The 16,032-nt window shown below is 35.7% G+C and overlaps 1 pseudogene; it reads right to left on the reverse strand.

The window, feature by feature from the left end:
• Positions 1-439: 439 nt before the first annotated feature.
• LOC114884435 lies at positions 440-1,074 on the reverse strand (annotated as a pseudogene).
• Between the last annotated feature and the right edge of the window lie 14,958 nt (positions 1,075-16,032).

Here is a 16,032-nt window from a genome sequence, read left to right on the forward strand (position 1 = left end):
ATGAGCTATAAAATGTTCAGTACCAAGAATCAACACCACTTCTTCCAAACTTAATGCAAAACCACATTTGTTTTTTCTAGGAGTCCTAGAGTCTGTAGCCACTGCAGAATGTCTTTATGTGCTTTGGTTATCTTCTTGGCAGACACCTATCATGAGCTTGATGGTTGGTGTTGACGTGCTTCCAGGCAACTGTGTTGTATGCTGGGAAGTCTTATATAGATGAATATAACTGTTCCATTACATTCTAGGAGACATAGCTTAAGTTCTCCTTGAAATATTGTACAAGATATCATATGGGCAGTCTATAACCTAAATCAGCCAGGGTGCTACTCCAAATATCACCACAGGAGGCTGGAATGTAATTAAATACAATATCTAATTACTTAATGTGACATGAACTTGAAAAGAAGAACTTGACTACCTTTGTCAGTAAGGAGTTTCATGATTGCTCCCATGCATTCTTGAAAAGTTCAAACCCCATGTGAGAGAGATGGGTGATATATAAACCACTTGTATTGGCTGTTCTGGTGATTTTATGTTTGGTTCAAGTTTGTTTCAGAAGAGGTAACATAATACAAACCACACAGATTCTAGCAGTTTCATAGCCATCTTTAATAACGTTATCTATTTTGCAATTTGCATTAAAGCTTCCATTTCAAAGATATGAAATTATTTTTCTGTTGCTACCATACAATTAAGAATAGTGAATTGAGTAACATCCAAAGTAAAATACAACTTATGCAGAAATATCCAAAAAGTACTGAACATTCTGGCTAGTGATGGGGATCTTCCCGAAGCTCTCCTTACATTTAATCACACTTGGAGCCATGCCTACTTCCTGTTATCTCTTCTAGATACTTATCACCTTGACTGTAAAAAGATAAACGTTTTCATCTTCAGCATTTTCATCCTTGAAAAATCAGGCAATTCCTGAAGACTCGATTATAGTAGCTCTGTAACTGTTGAGCTGATGGTGCTCTGAGATTATCTAAAAGAAAACATTTCTGTAATTATCTTCTCCAGTCTATCAGGCAGCCCTTGCCTCAGAAATGGGAATGAAGTCTCACCTTCCATGGATCTGATGGTCAGAGAAGAAGCATGAGTACAAGTCCAATGGACTGGATAGTACACTGGGTACAGGGCCAGAAGGAAGAATACAAGTTGCTGGGGCCATCTCTTGGGCAGAGAGATTCAGAAGGCACAGCCTGGCGGCACCTCCAAGGTCCCTGCAGCTGCCATGTCAGCAACCTGCCCCTGCAGCCCAAGCCCCAGAGGTTTGGTTGCTGTCCATTTTCAACTAAGAACGTGTCCAGGAGATGAGCTTATGCTGAAGTATTTTGGCGTGAGCTATATGCCTCATTTTCAGAGTCAGGGAAGGTGTTTATTTTCCCCAAAACATGAATTCTTAGCAGAGAGAATCCTAAAATGAAAACCAGTACTATTACCAAAAGACAAGGGAATAGATGAGAGGTTAAAACAATTTATGCCAAAATGAGGAACTGATTTGCAATTGGGCTGAATATAGAGTAGGGGCTAATCATAAAACAGTTTTATTTTTCTCCTACCAGTGCCTGAAAACACACTCTGTAGTATCTAGCTTATCTCCCTCTGGAGAGCATCTTGGTCAGACGTCCATCCACTCTGTTACTATATCAGGGCAGTCCAAGTCAAAGGTTCAACTTCAGCCTGACCTACTGCTCTTCCCCTCTTGATCTGCTCAGCCTGACAATGGCTTGTAGACTTACCTGTGGGAGAGGGAGGTATCATCTTGATTTTATTTTCTATTTAATTAAGTTTTCTACTCCTTTCCCCACTGCTCTTATGCTTCTGACCATCTGGAATTGGGAGCATTGGAAGAAGGTCTTGGAGGAAGAAAGGCAAATGCTTTATGTGTCTAGTTTGTTTGTTTGTTTAATGTGGCTCTTGTTGCCCTTCATCATGGGCACTGTCGAAAAGTTGACTTTCTTTTTCAAAGTCCATTTTTGTGTTTGGAACATCCTCCTTCCCTGCTCCTCTGCAGGGATCTTCACACCGTCCTCTTCCTTGACTCTTTGATGTATCCCCTGCACAATCACATGCATCCTCTTCCATCTCTTGTCCGGCAAACAAGAGATGGCAGAAAAACCTAGCATCTTTTTGCTAAAGCCCTTCACATCATTGGCCAGCCCTCTTGGGTGAGTTGCTTTTAAGACTGCCAAGTCTCTGATAGTACTTAGCCCTTGCTTAGTTTTCTTGCCTTATCTGGCTATAATAAGATGACTTCAGCCAATCTTCTACCTTCAAAATTATGCAGGCAGGAGATAGCCACCAACTTCTTGGTTGGCTTAAAACTCACATTTCTGGGATTTTGCATTTATTTAGAACTCTTTTGCATTTATCTCCAGTGGCAGCATAAGGACTAAGATTTGCAGCTCAACAAGCATCCAGTCCAGAAATAGGATGCCTTCCCTCCTTCTTGTAGGTAGCCCAAGTTTTGGGAGTGATTCTCTTGGGATCCCTTCACTCAGCTTTAGTTAATGGGAAGGGAAAGGAGCATTCCCCTCCCCTACCTGGAAGGAGGGGAAAATTCACAACCTCTTATTCCTGTAAGTATCTTCCAAACCAGGTTTTCTCAGTGTCTCCAGTCTAATCTAAATATTGTTTGGAGATAAGTAGTGATAGTGCCTACACTGGTTGTAGCAGTCTTTAGAATGCAGAGGTTCATGCTACACATTCTCAGCTAAAGAATTTTAGGCTAAATTCTGAGACAATAGCAGTTTAAATAAGAAAAGTAGAATAGGGGATAAATTTTCTGATTTATTCTGCCACCCACTTAGTATTACAATAGCCAAACTAGAGAGCTTAATATTCTTTTCCCTACCATGCCCATTTTTCTATTGGCAGATTTTAAAAAAAGGTGGACCGAGAGAAGGCTAAAAGGAATGAGGAGTACTAAATATATAACTGCTCCTATTATCCTACCTTCTGAGATTCAAGACTCTTGGTTCATGAAAGGTTAACCACATTCTGTGATAGCAATATAGAACATGTGTGATTTCCTTTTATCTAAAAATAGAGTTTTCTAAAGAATGTAGAACTATATTATTATTTTACTATTTAATCCTGTGCTCAGTGAGATTCTAAAAACCTGAGAACTTTCTCAACACAGGAAACATAAATCAAGGGCTTACATTTAATATCCCACAAAGCAGAAATAATCCTACACACACACACACAAAAGAAAAAAAGAAAAAGCACTCTTATAGATGTAGTACATTAAGCAGATGCACATAGTATTTCTCTTCAATGTGAGCCATTGAACGGGTGGGAACCATGATTTAATAAGCTTTGTTTTAAATCATCATTAGATAGAAGACACCAAAAGCAAATGTGCAATCTTATCAAATACAGCAACAGAACTTGAGCTTAGCCATTCAATACTAGAGGCACTGAAACTCATAGAATATAATTCCATTTTGATTATGTGCACAGATAAACCAATGTAAAATTGTTTTCAATTTATACAGATAAAATAGATTTTCTTTTAGGTGGAACTCATCCCAATGATGAAATAACATTTAATAAAGAAGAGAAAGGGCTTCGCTGGTGGTGCAGTGGTTAAGAACCCGCCTGCCAATGCAGGGGACACGGGTTCGAGCCCTGGTCCAGAAAGATCCCACATGCTGTGGAGCAACTAAGCTCGTGCACCACAACTACTGAAGCCCAGTGCCTACAGCCTGTGCTCTACAACAAGAAAAGCCACACAATGAAAAGCCCGTGCACCGCAGCGAAGAGTAGCCCCCGCTTGCCACAACTAGAGAAAGCCCGCGTGCAACAACAAAGACCACAAAGACCCAACGCAGCCAAAAATAAATAAATTAAATAAATAATTTTTTTTAAAAAGGAGAGAAAGAAAGATTTAAATACTATTATGCCTGAATAGAGGAACTAAATGTAATCTAATAAATTATTTATTAAGAAGAAACTGGTAATTAAAATAAAACTCCAAACCCAATATGCTTTTTAAATATTAGCTGCTTTTAAAATAGTGTGTGTCCTGGGAATATTTTGCATTCAGATATTTTTAATATTAATAATATTTAATTATTTTTTAAGATCATTGACTATTATGACAAGAAAAATGATATGATTCACATTACGGTGTTTATGAAAATTAAAAATATAGTGATTACTGGAACACATCCTTTATTTTTATGGAGAAATTCATTATTCCCTAATGCATCTGGAATGCAAAAAAAAAAAAAAAAGGTTTTTCTTTTCTAATTAATTAAGTCAAGGGTTAGAATTTCTTTACTTTGCTCAGTTTGTAGAGATGGAATAAGGCTCTTAAATTAAATGTCCCCAGAAATAGAAAAAGAGTTGAATTATCAGATAATCATAAAAACAAGCTCCAAAAAGAGATTGTACAGTTAATAGTCTAATCATTTTGATGAAGAGTGCACTTAATTCTTAACCACATTTCTACAGTGATGACAACTAATGGAAAAGCAATTACCATGTTAGAATTATTCCTTCACTTGCTGAGTCTGACCCTTTATGTTTCCATAGGGAATCCAATGGGGTTTGTGATAAATTGAGGTGGGCAAGTACACTAACTTTCTTTGAAGCTAATTGTATTGCCTCATTTACCAGCATCTAGCACAATAATTATCTGACCAAGCATTCTTTGTTATGAGCAATATGTACAAAATGTGGGCGATCAATAATAACTGGAAAACCAAACTGGCAAAAAGAAATCATTATACATGAGTTGGAGTTATACTCAATTGCATAATAAAGTATTTCTACAATAAAACTTGTGTTAGTACAAAGTTCTGTACAAATATGAAGTTGTACTGTAGTGATAACATTTCAGAAAATCAGAAGAAAATGTATCGTTATTTTTTAATGTTAAATAATAAAGCAACCCTCCCCATGTAATGATATGAGTTTTCAAACACATATGGAATCAATTCCTCCTTAACACTGTGTAGAACATTTCTTGAATAGTAACTGTTCCTAAAGAACAGTTCATAAGACAGAAAATCAGAAATCAAATTGCCATATATATGGAATAAAAAAGACTTGCTTGCTCTCCTTTTTCTGTATTTCTGGGGGATTTGAGTGGGGATGAGGGTACCTATGTATGAAGCTTGAAAATGAAGAGGGGGATTTTCCATAATCCAGGCTGACTCCATATTAGAATAGTAGATGTGAACTTTTGTAATAAATTAAAAGTAGGAAGGATAAAGTTATATTTTGTTAGCATAAGAACATAAACAATCATCCCAACCAATGTCATCAGGCAGTATGAAGCTCACATTATTTGGGGGATATTTGATCCTATGACTAAACTCATTTTTTATCCCCCTTATCCATTCATTGAGATTCTAAACTCTCCTGGAAAACATCCAAAACTAGGAAATAAAACAAGACAGATACGTAATAGAACAAAACGATTGACAGTCTCAAAAGCCTGGAGGGCAGGAGGCAGATTCCAGACCAAGATGCCTAGGGCAGCATGGGAAGAAAGAAGTGATTGGAAAGAGGGTGATTTGAGGTGCTGTGCCAGTGATGGTGACTGTAAATCTGTCATGCCCACTGAGGAACAACTGGGCTGAGAAATAGGATATTTCTCTCATCCTTCACGTTTTCTACCCAAAGTGGATTCTTTTTAAACTGCACAAAGCAATGTGAAACTGAAACAATGAATAGTGAATGAATACTGAATAAATAAATAGAATAATGTATTTTTCTAGAATCCGTGTGTGACAGTATATTAAGAACTCTCACATTAAGGAATTGCCTGTGATTGGAAACATAATTTATTCTTTTTCTCTTTCTATCCGTATAAAAGCAGCTCAAGGTTGTTCTTACTGGAACTCTTAGCACCAGTGTGTGTGTGTGTGTGCGCGCGCGCGCACGTCAAGAGAAACAGGATGCCATAAACTATTGTCAAGTCACTTCACATGAATTATTCTCAGGCCTTTCTTTCTCTCCCAAATCCACTGACTTGAGGCTGTGAACAGCCTTTATTTACACCCCTAAAAACGTGAGGAAAGTCACCCTCTAGGAGTTGAACCAAAACCTAGTGAAGCATCTGGAGACTGAGATATTGAATTAACTTCTGATTTTCTAGTTCAAAACATTTTTTATGATTTCATTTGGCCAGCTCCAAATGGCACATCAAACACTATGCCTTTATTTTTACTTTAGCTTAGAAACATTTTTTTTTTGGTCAATTACTAGTCCGTGAGCTCTTTGTGAAATTATTGGGTTAATGTTCTGATTACTTCACATATAATTCAGTGACTTTTTATGGATGGAGAAGGGAAAAATAACCCCACTCAACAAAGGGTTCTTTTTTTTTTTTTTAGTGATTAGCTTTCACATGGCAGCATCCTTCTTGAGTTATACCAAAACAAACAAACAAAAGAAGGTTTTTGTTTGTTAGTTTTGGAGTCTCACTCTTCTGTTAAAAATTTTAAAACTGTCAACATTAATTCATGATGCATATGAATCTATTATTGGTGAGTACCTGAACAGTCTCAGAGTATAAGACACAGCTAGCTCCGTCTCTGAAGTATCAGTTACCCGTGGTTAAGACAAGTACATTGGGGTCAAGTGAACCTGGATTCAAGTGAAAGTTTCACCATTAACATCAAGTACAATGTTGGGTAAACTCTAAGCCTCATTTTTTTTCACTTGTAAAATGAGAATACAACATCAGCCTTGTCAAGATGTTGTAAAGGTAAAAAAAAAAGTCTTTTAATTAATTTCTCTGGTAACTTTTGCAAGGTCACCTGCTCTCATTTGTACAGACTCTTAGCTCAAAACATCGTAAATAGAAAATGCTTTCTGAAAGAGTGTATGTGAAGGGAAAGAAATTTAGTGTATGAACTTGAGAAGTTGGTGATGGAATTTTTATATGTGTTTGTATTACCAGTTCTCTGGATTGCCTTTCTTCATTAAAACAGTTTCATTTCCATTATGTCTTAAAGCATTTCCTTAGAATTTCTAATCTAAGCCGGGCATGATTTGCTAGCACTTATATTCATTTTTGCCTTTATTTTCCTAATTTTTTGTGGAAACTTGGGAGAAGAAGGGGGATATTTGGGTGATATTACTCTGCCATGTTGAGCTAGAAGTCTCAATTTATTTTCTAAATTAGGTAACATATATCTGTCCATTTCCTTGGATTTTGAGTACAGTTGTAATTTCAATTATTCCCTGCCCTTGAAAGCTATCAGAGCTTGCAAACAAGATGACAAGACTTCACAAAGAAGACCCTCTGTGGTAGGCTCCTATGTTTCATGAAATTTACCCATCTTGCCAGAAATAAATTGTGGGGTTTTTTTCAAAAATGGAATCCAATGCATATATAAGGATATATTTTAGCAGTTAAACCTCCAATTGATAAAATATGGATGTTTGATCATTAAAAGTTGAATGATGGACATGCATTCCAAGAGGAGATTTACCAGGTAAAAAACAAATCTTTAACGATAATAATAATAATATCAGTAGCCTTAATTATCCCTTCGTAATCAACTATACTCCAATAAAACTTTTTTTAAATTCCTTTTTTTAGTCCTGGAATTCTATCCTTTCAGATTCTAATAAGTAATCAATACAATTGATCAGCAGTCCAAATTTCCATAAATGTATTTAATGCCTCATATGTCTAAGTCTTTGTGCTAGACAGTATGAAGAATATAAATAGGAAAGATGTAGCTCTTGTGTGTATAGAGTTTACAGTCAAAGTCATAGAGCTGGGTATACCAAATGCAGTACTTCATAAAAGGAGGAATTAATAAATACTGAATGCATATTTACTCCCAAAGCCATTGTTCTCTCTCTATTTCACTGAAATGAATATAGGGGAAGAAATGAGCCAAGAATTCATGGAAACTGAGACAAATGCAATAGGTAGAGATGCAAGACACAGAAGTGTGTAGAGAAATAGGTTGTATAGGTGTATCCGGGCAGGAATCTGAAGACCATTATAGAATGAGAGGGACACCTGCTGACTGTAGGACAATCAGGCTTGTCTTTGAACTGCTTCTAACTTCTAACTTCCTTCCCTGTGAAAGGGAATATACACTCTTTAAAAGATCAATGTTACACCTTAAATATACATATATGTAGCATTTGAGCTCTAGGAATAATACCTTAGTGTGCCATTTTATGCTGTAAGAGCCATAAATGTTTTGAACTTGACTCAGAGGTGAAAAGGCTCTCCAGAGAAGCTTTTAAATGTTCAGAGTTGAAGACATGTTTTCCTCTCTCTAAAAGTGAACAAAAATCCCAAGGGAGAGAAACCAAAATAAACAAATCAGTAGGAGGGTGGGAAAAATAGTGGACCAGCTGGTAAGATGGTGTTAGGAACATGGCAGTTTGATAAATTCAATTTTCTGAGCAGACACAAGAGAGAGTAAGAACGAATGGAGCAGGCCAGGGAGAGCAAGCTTCAAGAGCTATTATAAAAAAAAAATATAAGCAGAGGAGTGTTTATTATAAAACTAATGGAGCTTAATTTTAAAGGTTCTTTTTTTCTGTTGTCTCCTTCCAGGGGCCTGGGAGGGTCTCTAACGATGTGTTTATGTGATAATGTATCTTGAAAAATTTAGAAAGCAAAATAAGTTATTTTAACCAAAGTTAGTTAAGATCACTGTCTCTTTCCTCTCCAATTTATGCTCTGTGACAGGTCCCTTCCTATCAATTCAGGAAGCTTCAGTATGGCCTCAATTGTTACTGGGATCTAGCTAGAGGTAGGCTGAGTTGCAGATTTTTATTTTAGAAGGATAGTATCTGATTCTCAGTTACTTCTTTGTAATCAGTTAACTTATTTCTAGCCCTCTTGCTATAGCAATTACATCCAGCATCTTCAACCACCTATTGAACCAACTGAGTTTTGTTTCCAATTTTTTTTTATAATTTTTATTGGAGTATAGTTGATTTACAATGTTGTGTTAGCTTCAGGTGTACAGTAAAGTGAATCAGTTATACATATACATATGTCCACTCTTTTTTAGATTCTTTTCCCAGATAGGTCATTACAGAGTATTGAGTAGAGTTCCCTGTGTTATACAATATGTCCTTATTAGTTATCTATTTTATATATAGTAGTGTGTGTATCTCAATCCCATTCTCTCAATTTATCCCTCCCTCCCCACAATTCCCCCCTGGTAACCATAAGTTTGTTTTCTACATTTGTGACTCTATTTCTGTTTTGTAAATAAGTTCATTTGTACCATTATTTTTAGATTCCACATATAAGCGATATCATATGGTATTTGTCTTTCTCTGTCTGACTTACTTCACTCAATATGACAATCTCTAGGTCTATCTATGTTGCTGCAAATGGCATTATTTCATTCTTTTTTATGGCCAAGTAATATTGTATTTAAAATTTTATTTTATTTTGCTTGAAAAGGGTCCCCAGAATTGTATAAGCTTCATGACCCACAAAACCCTGGATGAAACATAATTTTTGTAATGGAGATGTTGATCACTGACTTGGAGGCAGAAAAGAGATCCCAAGAAATACATGTGGTAAATAAACTGATATAACATGAGAGTATTAATAACTCTGGGTTGGGAATGAGGAGACCTAATCTCCTACCTCAGAACTGTTTAATAGTCATAATAATTTCATATAACAGGAATAATAATTTCATCTCTTCTGTAGTATCTGTAAAAAGGAAACGGTTAATCCAACTCATGATTCCCAAACACCCGTCCTTGAATTGGTAATAAAGTTTGAATTCATAATAACATTTTTAAGGACAACTCATTCATTCACACCTGACTAGAATGGTCATTGAATATCTACAATATGTCAGAGACTGCTAGGTACCAGGAACACATGGACTCTGCCTTCCTGTAGCCGAGAGCCTAGTTTTTTTATTTTGTTTTGTTCTTTGTTGGTGGAGCTGGAGTGTGGAATCATTAAACAAATAATCATGGAAATCCATACAAAATTACATATTGTGTTTAAGTACTGTGACAATAACATAGATGCAGGAGTGTAAAATAATTAACTTCTGAAAGAGATTATTTAAGGCTTCTCTAAGAAAGTGTCATTTAAACTGAAATATGGATAAGCAGGAGGCAAGTAATGACAATGAGATTAACAGAGGAGACGGAGAGTTTATCAGGCAACTGGCAAAGCACAAACAACATCTTGAAGCGGGACAGAAACACAGCTCAAGAAAGCAGTGGTCTCCACATTTTATTTTGATCATGTATAATCGGATTAAAAAATTTGACTACACTACGATATATGTTTGTTACTTATTTATTCATAAATAGTATACACACACTATAGTTTTTATATTTTGTGTATAATACAAAAATAACAAAAATATAAATGTTTAAATATCAACATGAATGGTACAGAAACCTTTCCACCTTAGCACTACTAATTTGTAATTTAATTAAGCACTGTTAATCAAGTGATGTGACTAGATTATGCACCTTTACTTTTGAAAATCTTGGCTTAATGCTTTGTAATATAGTAATTAAAAGTCTTTGTTCTATGGCCAGTTTATTTTGAAGACTAATTTTAATGGCTTTAAATTATAGCTTTAAAACGTAATAATCCACAAAAGAGCAAATCTAAATAAGAAAATTGCATGGTTAGCTAAACTTACCAAATTATGACTTTGGTTTTTCAACACATTAACCAAGTAAGAAAGTTTTTATTAAAAATTGCCCAGCAAATTACAATTTTTTGGCATCAGTTCCGGGTAAACTAATCAGAGTGTTTTTCAGTTTTTAACAAAGGAATCTGAAATCCACAGAATTCTTTATTAAAAAATTCTAAGAGATATGAAACCTTGTTTCCATGGACATGAAGTGTGCAGAGATGAGAACATTTATAGATGATGCAATCACACAACTTTCAGCCTGTATATCGTAATGATGGAAAGAAACACTTCCACATATTTGTCTTCCAAAAAGCTCTATCCGTAAAAAGAGTTTCTTTAAAAGAAAGTATCATTAGCTCTTTCACTTGTTAAAGTTATCACGGTTACCTCAAATAGATTAGGCAATTTTAGTTCCAAAAAAATAACTAGTAGGTTTGAAATTGAAAAGAGTCATATGACAGAAAAGATAAGCTCATTTTCTGAAAAGGAAAACTTCAGAATTTGTCTTTAAGTACAACAGTTCTTCGAAGAATTTTACCATTGTTAACCAGCAAAACTTTGGACATTAGAGATTTTTATAGTTGTGGCTCATCTTATTTCCAAAGGATTATAAACACTCTATTCTATAAAGCATTGTTTTTAAAAGCCACTTCAGTTTAACCTTAGTAAAAGAGTAAAACTATTTTTAAAAGAAAGCCTGTGTTACATGAACTGCAGTGCTTTAAAATACTCTGAAAGGTGACAGAATAGCAAGGGTGAACCCATTTAGCAATCCAAGTTTTCAAGCACCCACTCTTTCCCAGAGAGCTCCTCCATTCTCTGTGATGGTTCACCTTCTGACAAAAGTAACAAGCAAGTAATTCTTATTGAAAATAGCAGTGAAGTCCACTTTTATAATTTTGTACATGAATATTAAAATAAATCATAATACTTTCTCTATTACCTCAATGCAATATTATCTTGGGGCCCCTTTTGTCTTTCTTTACCTCACTTTGTAAACTCCTACTTTAGAGGAACCAAAACAAAGTCAAGGAGGCTGGAGGGCAAAAAGCAAGGTGAGTGAGAGACAATGCAGGGGCCAGATCCTGCAGGACCTTGGGGAGCATGTTCAAGGTCACCTCATGAACAATAGAAACCGCAATCAACTATATGGTGGAATTTTTTGGAAGTGGAAATGTATTTACCAGATCATCCTCTATTCTCTGGTTGTATCATCATTAGTATTAGAGTTTGGTGTTAACTTTTTCAAATAGGTTATAATCATGGTATTTTCTTTTAAATTTTATTTTATTGTGATAAAAACACAACATTAGACCTACTCTCTCCATAAATTTTTAAGTGTCATTATTGTTGACTATAGGTATAAAGTTATAAGGCAGAGCTCTATAGCTTATTCATCTTACTGACTGAAACTTTATGCCGCATTGATTAGTAACTCCCTAATTCTCCCTTCCCACAGCCCCTGGCAACCACCATGCCACTCTTCGATTCTATGAATTTGACTATTTTAGATACCTCATGTAAGTGGGATCATGCCATATTTGCTTTTTGGTAACTGGCTTATTTCACTTAGCATAATGTCCATACACCACATTTTCTTTATTCATTCATCTTTTTTTAATGTGTTTGATTCCATGAAAAGCTGTCCAGTCTTGTTTTCTTCCACCTCAATGATTGTTGCTATTGTTTTAAAATTTTAATGGTCTGTGTAATTCAAATGTCTGAGAACCACTGGTCTATATAAGATCTATGATCACTTTACATAAAATCTATGGTCACTTTAGTCTCTAGAATTCTGGGATTATATACTTGAAGAAAAAGATGGAAGTCCATTATGAAAACAAGCCAGGGCATTTTTGTTATTGTTTAAGAATAGAAATAAACTGTCTTTGTATAAAATGGTTACCTATAATTAAAGATGCCACAGAGATGTGTCCCAAGGGTTTGGACAACCCATAGATTATATAGCTCTTTCCAGTCAGTTTCCTACCAGCTATTATACTGGATATATTATTAAGCATCCTTCAGCAAGTGTGCTGATAATTACTGGAAGATTTTAGAAAACCATAAAGTAACTATATACAGGCACTCTTCAGAGATATTGCAGTTTAAGTTCCAGACCACCACATAAAAGCAAGTATCGCAATAAAGTGAGTCACCAAATTACTTTTTTGTTTCCCAATGCATTTAAAAGTTATGTTTTACACTATATTGTAATCTATGAGTGTGCAATAGAATCATATCTAAAAGATGATGTGCATACCTTAATTTAGACATATGTTATTACAAACAATGCTAACCATCATCTGAGCTTTCAGCAGGTCATATTCTTTTTGCTGGTAGAGGGTCTTGGCTCATTGTAGATGGCTACTGACTGATCAGGGTGGTGGCTACTGAAGGCTGAGGTGGCCGTGGTAATTTCTTAAAATAAGACAACAAAAACTTTGCCACGTGGATTTGACTCTGCCATTCACGAATGATTTCGCTCTAGCATTCAAGGCTGTTTGATAACATTTTATCCACAGCAGAAGTTCTTTCAAAATTGGAGTCAGTCTTCTCAAGCCCTGCCACTGCTTTATCAACTAAGTTTATATAATATCCTAAATCCTTTGTTGTCATTTCAATAATCTACACAGCATCTTTATGAGTAGTCTCCATCTCAAGAAACCACTTTCTTTGCTCATCCATAAAAAGCAACTCCTCATTCCTTAAAGCGTTATCATGAGATTGCAGCAATTCAGTCACACTGAATTAGACTCCACTTCTAATTCTAGGTCTCTTGCTATGTCTACCACATCTGCAGTTACTTCCTTCACTGAAGTCTTAAACCCTTCAAAGTCACCCGTGAGGGTTGGAATATACTTCTTCTAAACTCTTGTTAATGTTGTTATTTTGAGCTCTCCCTATGAATCACAAATGTTCTTAATGGCATCTAGAATGGTAAATCCTTTACTTTTCAATGACTCTGCCCCGATCCATCAGAGGAATCACTGTCTATGGCAGCTGCAGCCTTATGAAGTGTATTTCTTCAATAAAAAGTCATGAAGTCAAAATGACTCTGATCCATGGGCTGCAGAATGGCTGTTGTGTTAGCAGGCATGAAAACAACATTAATCTCATTGATCTCATTGTAATTTCCATCAGAGCTCTTGGGTGACTGGGTACATTGTCAATGGGCAGTAATATTTTGAAAGGAATCTTTTTTTCTGAGCAGTAGGTCTCTCAAGAGTAGGCTTAAAATATTCATTAAACCATGCTGTCAACATGTATGCTGTCATCCAGGCTTTGTTGTTCTTTATAGAGGACAGTCAGAATTCAGATTCAACATCATTCTTAAAGGCCCTAGGATTTTCAGGATGGTAAGTGAACACTGGCTTCAATTTAAAGTCACCAGCTGCATTAGCCCCTAACAATAGAGTCAGTCTGTCCTTTGAAGCTTTGAAGCCAGGCATTGACTTTGCTAGCTATCAAAGTCCTAGATAGCATCTTATTCCAATATAAGGCTGTTTTGTCTACAAGATGTTGTTTAGTGCAGCCACCTTCATTAACACTCTTAGCTGGATCTTCTGTATAATTTGCTGTAGCTCCTACATCAGCACTTGCTGCTTCACCTTGCACTTTCATGTTCTGGAGATGGCTTCTTCCCTTAAACCTCATGAACCAAACTCTGCTGGCTTCAAACTCTTCTTCTGCAGCTTCCTCACCTCTCTTAGCCTTGAATTGAAGAGTCAAGGCCTTGCTCTGGATTAGGCTTGGCTTAAGGGAATGTGGCTTGTTTAATCTTCTAGCCACACCACTAAAATTTCTCCATATCACTAATAAGCCGATCTCACTTTCTTATCATTCCTGTGTTCACTGGAGTAGCACTTTTAAGTTCCTTCAAGAACTTTTCTTTGCATTCACAACTTGGCTTACTGTTTGGAGCAAGAGGCTTAGCTTTCAGCCTGTCTCGGCTTTTGACATGCCTTCCTCAATAAGCTTAGTCATTTCTACCTTTTGATTTAAAGTGAGAGACATGCAACCCTTCCTTTCACTTGAACACTTGGAGGCCATTGTAGGGTTATTAATTGACCCAATTTCAATACTGTTGTGCTTCAGGGAATGGGAGACCCCAGGAGAGGGAGAGAGTTGGGGCAATGGCCGGTTGGTGAAGCAGTCAGAATACACATATTTGTTGATATAGTTCGTGCTTGTGGCACCCCACCCCAAACAATTACAATAGTAACATCAAAGATCGCTGATCACAGATCACCATAACAAATACAAAAATTTAGAAATATTGCAAGAATTACCAAAATGTGACATGGAGACATGAAGTGAGCAAACTGTTGGAAAAATGGTGCCAATAGATTTGCTAGACACAGAGTTGCCACAAACCTTCAATTAGTATAAAACACAATCTCTGCAAAGTACGATAAAGTGAAGCACAATAAAACAAGGTATGCCTGTAACATACTCTAGAAAAAAAATGGAAACATCAAATACATTTTTCAGGTTTCCAAAAATGTATTATTTTAGAAGTAAGAAGTCCTTAGAATTGAATGAAAGCTAGACTTATTTTTTGCACATTTATTGTCATATAGACACATCCTAGATGGTAATGATTTTGTAAAATATAAATCTGTAAATGGCAATCATTCTGTAAAATATAGATCTTATTCTCTGGCTTTATCCATGAAAATAAAATCCCAAACTTGCATGAAACTTGTTTTTATCATAGCTGATACTTATCAAATTGCCAAGAGAAGCAAAAAAATTAAAATAAACATAAATAAAAAACTAAAATGTTTGACTGGTTTTTGTTTCAATATGGTACTTCTCAGAATAAACTTAAATGTTTTCTTCCATCTCTCAGGCAGGAAAGATTTCACTTACACAAAGCTAGAATGAGGTCTCATGCTATTCAGACCTCATTATTTTTACCAAGTTATCTGTGACATCTGTGATATGTACTTATCTAAATGATATCAGAGATAATTAAAAGCAAGCTTCACTTGTCAGAAAAGATATTCAAGGTAAAATGTTTCATGACGTCATTTTCATTTTACAGAAACAAATATAGGAACCAATATGAACTGTCTTTATTTTTTATGAGTGCCTATGTTTATATTAAACTGTGATTTTCACAAAGCTTTTCACAGTTCCCATCACAGATTTTCCACAAACTGTGTCATGACTAAAATATAAACCCTTAAAATTTTAGAAGGAGCACAAATCTGTGGTGCAAAGAAATTTTTAAAAAGATAAAGGTGTGTATTATTACCAGGTACACTAATAAAGATATGATAGGCCATATCTGGACAAATAGCTAAAAACCCAGAGTAAGTTGTGAACCTACTAATGCATTCCATTCCAACTTTCATTTTTTAAAAAGCCATAAAAGAGCAAAACACTTTTTGTC

This window comes from Monodon monoceros, unplaced genomic scaffold (genome assembly GCF_005190385.1).
Source record: "Monodon monoceros isolate NGI ecotype Baffin Bay Population unplaced genomic scaffold, NGI_Narwhal_1 Super_Scaffold_5, whole genome shotgun sequence".
NCBI lineage: Eukaryota > Metazoa > Chordata > Mammalia > Artiodactyla > Monodontidae > Monodon > Monodon monoceros.